The following is an 8,859-nucleotide window of genomic DNA, read 5'->3' as shown; positions in this document are numbered from 1 at the left end:
TGTGGAGGAGTATTTTTGGTTTTGGTTATTTATTTTGCCTTATATACAAGTCATTACCCTGGAAAGGATGTTCCTTAACATATTTCCCAGGAAAATCCATTTTGGATTCGTTTTTGCATGTTATATTGTGAGTCCGTAGAAGTGGCGTAATACCTCTGACAACGTTGTTGACAGCAGTGACCTGGGAGTCAGAAATGCTTCCAGAGGTCTTCCCCATGCTGTTCCCATGTCATTTGAGCACTGTTCCCATCGATTTGGGCAATTTTTAGGCCCTCTGCAGACCGCCGGGGGGGAGCCCCCTGAAAAATGCTCGAGTTTCCCATAGACTTACATTGGGCTCGTTACCCGGACCGAGCACCCGAGTATTCCAATGTGCTCGACCCGAGAGTTTATGATAAGAAAACTTTCCTGAGAAACACTTATGAAGCTTCCTTTCCACGGAATTGTTTTATTCTGCAATGAGTTACTAAATAATTATTCATTAATGATTAACTGAGTCGTCATGCCAGACATAAAGATATAAAGGCGAGAGCTCAGACAAAACTCAGAACCTGAGCGGAGAACAGAAAACACCAACAACAAGACCGTGCAGGTGACCCCAAGATTCATGGTCTAGAGAATGAGGAAAGATTCACAAATATTATCATTACTAGATTCTAAATATTAATAATCATCATCTCTGTGCAGAAAGCTTATATTCAGTCCTATGTAAGAAATAATGTAGCAATGTAGATGTTACCAGGTGCTGCAGGTGACATCTACTACATTATCTGCACTCAGAGAGTTATCACTGTGTTATCTGTGGTGTTACATAGGACTGCAGGTGATATCTACTACATTATCTGTACTCAGAGAGTTATCACTGTGTTATCTGTGGTGTTACATAGGACTGCAGGTGACATCTACTACATTATCTGTACTCAGAGAGTTATCACTGTGTTATCTGTGGTGTTACATAGGACTGCAGGTGACATCTCCTACATTATCTGTACTCAGAGAGTTATCACTGTGTTATCTGTGGTGTTACATAGGACTGCAGGTGACATCTACTACATTATCAGTACTCAGAGAGTTATCACTGCTATCTGTGGTGTTACATAGGACTGCAGGTGACATCTACTACATTATCTGTACTCAGAGAGTTATCACTGTGTTATCTGTGGTGTTACATAGGACTGCAGGTGACATCTACTACATTATCTGTACTCAGAGAGTTATCACTGTGTTATCTGTGGTGTTACATAGGACTGCAGGTGACATCTACTACATTATCTGTACTCAGAGAGTCATCACTGTGTTATCTGTGGTGTTACATAGGACTGCAGGTGACATCTCCTACATTATCTGTACTCAGAGAGTTATCACTGTGTTATCTGTGGTGTTACATAGGACTGCAGGTGACATCTACTACATTATCTGTACTCAGAGAGTTATCACTGTGTTATCTGTGGTGTTACATAGGACTGCAGGTGACATCTACTACATTATCAGTACTCAGAGAGTTATCACTGCTATCTGTGGTGTTACATAGGACTGCAGGTGACATCTACTACATTATCTGTACTCAGAGAGTTATCACTGTGTTATCTGTGGTGTTACATAGGACTGCAGGTGACATCTACTACATTATCAGTACTCAGAGAGTTATCACTGCTATCTGTGGTGTTACATAGGACTGCAGGTGACATCTACTACATTATCTGTACTCAGAGAGTTATCACTGTGTTATCTGTGGTGTTACATAGGACTGCTGGTGACATCTACTACATTATCTGTACTCAGAGAGTTATCACTGTGTTATCTGTGGTGTTACATAGGACTGCAGGTGACATCTACTACATTATCTGTACTCAGAGAGTTATCACTGTGTTATCTGTGGTGTTACATAGGACTGCAGGTGACATCTACTGCATTATCTGTACTCAGAGAGTTATCACTGTGTTATCTGTGGTGTTACATAGGACTGCAGGTGACATCTACTACATTATCTGTACTCAGAGAGTTATCACTGTGTTATCTGTGGTGTTACATAGGACTGCAGGTGACATCTACTACATTATCTGTACTCAGAGAGATATCACTGTGTTATCTGTGGTGTTACATAGGACTGCAGGTGACATCTACTACATTATCTGTACTCAGAGAGCCATCACTGTGTTATCTATGGTGTTACATAGGACTGCAGGTGACATCTACTACATTATCTGTACTCAGAGAGTTATCACTGTGTTATCTATGGTGTTACATAGGACTGCAGGTGACATCTATTACATTATCTGTACTCAGAGAGTTATCACTGTGTTATCTGTGGTGTTACATAGGACTGCAGGTGAGATCTACTACATTATCTGTACTCAGAGAGTTATCACTGTGTTATCTATGGTGTTACATAGGACTGCAGGTGACATATACTACATTATCTGTACTCAGAGAGTTATCACTGTTTTATCTGTGGTGTTACATAGGACTGCAGGTGACATCTACTACATTATCTGTACTCAGAGAGTTATCACTGTGTTATCTGTGGTGTTACATAGGACTTCAGGTGACATCTACTACATTATCTGTACTCAGAGAGTTATCACTGTGTTCTCTTTGGTGTTACATAGGACTGCAGGTGACATCTACTACATTAACTGTACTCAGAGAGTTATCACTGTGTTATCTGTGGTGTTACATAGGACTGCAGGTGACATCTACTACATTATCTGTACTCACAGAGTTATCACTGTGTTATCTGTGGTGTTACATAGGACTGCAGGTGACATCTACTACATTATCTGTACTCAGAGAGTTATCACTGTGTTATCTGTAGTGTTACATAGGACTGCATATGACATCTACTACATTATCTGTACTCAGAGAGTCATCACTGTGTTATCTGTGGTGTTACATAGGACTGCAGGTGACATCTACTACATTATCTGTACTCAGAGAGTCATCACTGTGTTATCTGTGGTGTTACATAGGACTGCAGGTGACATCTACTACATTATCTGTACTCAGAGAGTCATCACTGTGTTATCTGTGGTGTTACATAGGACTGCAGGTGACATCTCCTACACTATCTGTACTCAGAGAGATATCACTGTGTTATCTGTGGTGTTACATAGGACTGCAGGTGACATCTACTACATTATCTGTACTCAGAGAGTCATCACTGTGTTGTCTGTGGTGTTACATAGGACTGCAGGTAACATCTACTACATTATCTGTACTCAGAGAGTTATCACTGTGTTATCTGTGGTGTTACATAGGACTGCAGGTGACATCTACTACATTATCTGTACTCAGAGAGTCATCACTGTGTTATCTGTGGTGTTACATAGGACTGCAGGTAACATCTACTACATTATCTGTACTCAGAGAGTTATCACTGTGTTATCTGTGGTGTTACATAGGACTGCAGGTGACATCTCCTACATTATCTGTACTCAGAGAGATATCACTGTGTTATCTGTGGTGTTACATAGGACTGCAGGTGACATCTACTACATTATCTGTACTCAGAGAGTCATCACTGTGTTATCTGTGGTGTTACATAGGACTGCAGGTGACATCTACTACATTATCTGTACTCAGAGAGTTATCACTGTGTTATCTGTGGTGTTACATAGGACTGCAGGTGACATCTCCTACATTATCTGTACTCAGAGAGATATCACTGTGTTATCTGTGGTGTTACATAGGACTGCAGATGACATCTACTACATTATCTGTACTCAGAGAGTCATCACTGTGTTATCTGTGGTGTTACATAGGACTGCAGGTGACATCTACTACATTATCTGTACTCAGAGAGTTATCACTGTGTTATCTGTGGTGTTACATAGGACTGCAGGTGACATCTACTACATTATCTGTACTCAGAGAGCCATCACTGTGTTATCTGTGGTGTTACATAGGACTGCAGGTGACATCTACTACATTATCTGTACTCAGATAGTTATCACTGTGTTATCTGTGGTGTTACATAGGACTGCAGGTGACATCTACTACATTATCTGTACTCAGAGAACCATCACTGTGTTATCTGTGGTGTTACATAGGACTGCAGGTGACATCTACTACATTATCTGTACTCAGAGAGTTATCACTGTGTTATCTGTGGTGTTACATAGGACTGCAGGTGACATCTACTACATTATCTGTACTCAGAGAGTTATCACTGTGTTATCTATGGTGTTACATAGGACTGCAGGTGACATCTATTACATTATCTGTACTCAGAGAGTTATCACTGTGTTATCTGTGGTGTTACATAGGACTGCAGGTGACATCTACTACATTATCTGTACTCAGAGAGGTATCACGGTGTTATCTGTGGTGTTACATAGGACTGCAGGTGAGATCTACTACATTATCTGTACTCAGAGAGTTATCACTGTGTTATCTATGGTGTTACATAGGACTGCAGGTGACATCTACTACATTATCTGTACTCAGAGAGTTATCACTGTGTTATCTGTGGTGTTACATAGGACTGCAGGTGACATCTACTACATTATCTGTACTCAGAGAGTTATCACTGTGTTATCTGTGGTGTTACATAGGACTGCAGGTGACATCTACTACATTATCTGTACTCAGAGAGTCATCACTGTGTTATCTGTTGTGTTACATAGGACTGCAGGTGACATCTACTACATTATCTGTACTCAGAGAGTTAGCACTGTGTTATCTGTGGTGTTACATAGGACTGCAGGTGACATCTACTACATTATCTGTACTCAGAGAGCTATCACTGTGTTATCTGTGGTGTTACATAGGACTGCAGGTGACATCTACTACATTATCTGTACTCAGAGAGCCATCACTGTGTTATCTATGGTGTTACATAGGACTGCAGGTGACATCTACTACATTATCTGTACTCAGAGAGTTATCACTGTGTTATCTATGGTGTTACATAGGACTGCAGGTGACATCTACTACATTATCTGTACTCAGAGAGTTATCACTGTGTTATCTGTGGTGTTACATAGGACTGCAGGTGACATCAACTACATTATCTGTACTCAGAGAGTTATCACTGTGTTATCTGTGGTGTTACATAGGACTGCAGGTGACATCTATTACATTATCTGTACTCAGAGAGTTATCACTGTGTTATCTGTGGTGTTACATAGGACTGCAGGTGACATCTACTACATTATCTGTACTCAGAGAGTTATCACTGTGTTATCTGTGGTGTTACATAGGACTGCAGGTGACATCTACTACATTATCTTTACTCAGAGAGTTTTCACTGTGTTTTCTGTGGTGTTACATAGGACTGCAGGTGACATCTACTACATTAACTGTACTCAGAGAGTTATCACTGTGTTATCTGTGGTGTTACATAGGACTGCAGGTGACATCTACTACATTATCTGTACTCGGAGAGTTATCACTGTGTTTTCTGTGGTGTTACATAGGACTGCAGGTGACATCTACTACATTATCTGTACTCAGAGAGTTATCACTGTGTTATCTGTGGTGTTACATAGGACTGCAGGTGACATCTACTTCATTATCTGTACTCAGAGAGTTATCACTGTGTTTTCTGTGGTGTTACATAGGACTGCAGGTGACATCTACTACATTATCTGTACTCAGAGAGTTATCACTGTGTTCTCTTTGGTGTTACATAGCACTGCAGGTGACATCTACTACATTATCTGTCCTCAGAGAGTGATCACTGTGTTATCTGTGGTGTTACATAGGACTGCAGATGACATCTACTACATTATCTGTACTTAGAGAGTTATCACTGTGTTATCTGTGGTGTTACATAGGACTGCAGGAGACATCTACTACATTATCTGTACTCAGAGAGTTATCACTGTGTTATCTGTGGGGTTACATAGGACTGCAGGTGACATCTACTACATTATCTGTACTCAGAGAGATATCACTGTGTTATCTGTAGTGTTACATAGAACTGCAGGTGACATCTACTACATTATCTGTACTCAGGGAGTTATCACTGTGTTATCTGTGGTGTTACATAGGACTGCAGGTGACATCTACTTCATTATCTGTACTCAGAGAGTTATCACTGTGTTTTCTGTGGTGTTACATAGGACTGCAGGTGACATCTACTACATTATCTGTACTCAGAGAGTTATCACTGTGTTCTCTTTGGTGTTACATAGGACTGCAGGTGACATCTACTACATTAACTGTACTCAGAGAGTTATCACTGTGTTATCTGTGGTGTTACATAGGACTGCAGATGACATCTACTACATTATCTGTACTCAGAGAGTTATCACTGTGTTATCTGTGGTGTTACATAGGACTGCAGATGACATCTACTACATTATCTGTACTTAGAGAGTTATCACTGTGTTATCTGTGGTGTTACATAGGACTGCAGGAGACATCTACTACATTATCTGTACTCAGAGAGTTATCACTGTGTTATCTGTGGGGTTACATAGGACTGCAGGTGACATCTACTACATTATCTGTACTCAGGGAGTTATCACTGTGTTATCTGTGGTGTTACATAGGACTGCAGGTGACATCTACTGCATTATCTGTACTCAGAGAGTTCTCACTGTGTTATCTGTGGTGTTACATAGGACTGCAGGTGACATCTACTACATTATCTGTACTCAGACAGTTATCACTTTGTTATCTGTGGTGTTACATAGGAGTGCAGGTGATATCTACTACATTATCTGTACTCGGAGAGTTATCACTGTGTTATCTGTGGTGTTACATAGGACTGCAGGTGACATCTACTACATTATCTGTGCAGAGAGAGTTATCACTGTGTTATCTGTGGTGTTACATAGGACTGCAGGTGACATCTACTACATTATCTGTACTCAGAGAGTTATCACTGTGTTATCTATGGTGTTACATAGGACTGCAGGTGACATCTACTACATTATCAGTACTCAGATAGTTATCACTGTGTTATCTGTGGTGTTACATAGGACTGCAGGTGACATCTTCTACATTATCTGTATTCAGATAGTTATCACTGTGTTATCTGTGGTGTTACATAGGACTGCAGGTGACATCTACTACATTATCTGTACTCAGAGAGTTATCACTGTGTTTTCTGTGGTGTTACATAGGACTGCAGGTGACATCTACTACATTATCTGTACTCAGAGAGGTATCACGGTGTTATCTGTGGTGTTACGTAGGACTGCAGGTGACATCTACTACATTATCTGTACTCAGAGAGTCATCACTGTGTTATCTGTGGTGTTACATAGGACTGCAGGTGACATCTACTACATTATCTTTACGCAGAGAGTTATCACTGTGTTATCTGTGGTGTTACATAGGACTGCAGGTGACATCTCCTACATTATCTGTACTCAGAGAGATATCACTGTGTTATCTGTGGTGTTACATAGGACTGCAGGTGACATCTACTACATTATCTGTACTCAGAGAGTCATCACTGTGTTATCTGTGGTGTTACATAGAACTGCAGGTGACATCTACTACATTATCTGTACTCAGAGAGTTATCACTGTGTTATCTATGGTGTTACATAGGACTGCAGGTGACATCTACTACATTATCTGTACTCAGAGAGTTATCACTGTGTTATCTGTGGTGTTACATAGGACTGCAGGTGACATCTACTACATTATCTGTACTCAGAGAGTTATCACTGTGTTATCTGTGGTGTTACATAGGACTGCAGGTGACATCTACTACATTATCTGTACTCAGAGAGTTATCACTGTGTTTTCTGTGGTGTTACATAGGACTGCAGGTGACATCTAATACATTATCTGTACTCAGAGAGTTATCACTGTGTTATCTTTGGTGTTACATAGGACTGCAGGTGACATCTACTACATTAACTGTACTCAGAGAGTTATCACTGTGTTATCTGTGGTGTTACATAGGACTGCAGGTGACATCTACTACATTTACTGTTCTCAGAGAGTTATCACTGTGTTATCTGTGGTGTTACATAGGACTGCAGGTGACATCTACTATATTATCTGTACTCAGAGAGTTATCACTGCGTTATCTGTGGTGTTACATAGGACTGCGGGAGACATCTACTACATTATCTGTACTCAGAGAGTCATCACTGTGTTATCTGTGGGGTTACATAGGACTGCAGGTGACATCTACTACATTATCTGTACTCAGAGAGATATCACTGTGTTATCTGTGGTGTTACATAGGACTGCAGGTGACATCTACTACATTATCTGTACTGAGAGTTATCACTGTGTTATCTGTGGTGTTACATAGGACGGCAGGTGACATCTACTACATTATCTGTACTCAGAGAGTTATCACTGTGTTATCTGTGGTGTTACATAGGACTGCGGGAGACATCTACTACATTATCTGTACTCAGAGAGTCATCACTGTGTTATCTGTGGGGTTACATAGGACTGCAGGTGACATCTACTACATTATCTGTACTCAGAGAGATATCACTGTGTTATCTGTGGTGTTACATAGGACTGCAGGTGACATCTACTACATTATCTGTACTCAGGGAGTTATCACTGTGTTATCTGTGGTGTTACATAGGACTGCAGGTGACATCTACTACATTATCTGTACTCGGAGAGTTATCACTGTGTTATCTGTGGTGTTACATAGGACTGCAGGTGACATCTACTACATTATCTTTACTCAGAGAGTTTTCACTGTGTTTTCTGTGGTGTTACATAGGACTGCAGGTGACATCTACTACATTAACTGTACTCAGAGAGTTATCACTGTGTTATCTGTGGTGTTACATAGGACTGCAGGTGACATCTACTACATTATCTGTACTCGGAGAGTTATCACTGTGTTTTCTGTGGTGTTACATAGGACTGCAGGTGACATCTACTACATTATCTGTACTCAGAGAGTTATCACTGTGTTATCTGT

The 8,859-nt window shown here is 40.5% G+C and overlaps 1 protein-coding gene across 1 annotated transcript in view; it reads left to right on the top strand.

The window, feature by feature from the left end:
* Positions 1–483: 483 nt before the first annotated feature.
* Positions 484–8,859, top strand: part of LOC141258750 (uncharacterized) — a 124,340-nt gene continuing 115,964 nt past the window's right edge. The window contains exon 1 of the mRNA XM_073673830.1: positions 484–592. The gene's annotated coding sequence lies outside the window, so the exon portion shown is untranslated. The remainder of the gene's footprint in view (positions 593–8,859) is intronic.

This window comes from Phyllobates terribilis, unplaced genomic scaffold (genome assembly GCF_046119375.1).
Source record: "Phyllobates terribilis strain yellow unplaced genomic scaffold, ASM4611937v1 Scaffold_3__8_contigs__length_932513732, whole genome shotgun sequence".
Lineage (NCBI taxonomy): Eukaryota > Metazoa > Chordata > Amphibia > Anura > Dendrobatidae > Phyllobates > Phyllobates terribilis.
Note: the sequence above shows the minus strand (reverse complement) of the source record. Positions and strands in the feature narration are given on the sequence as shown.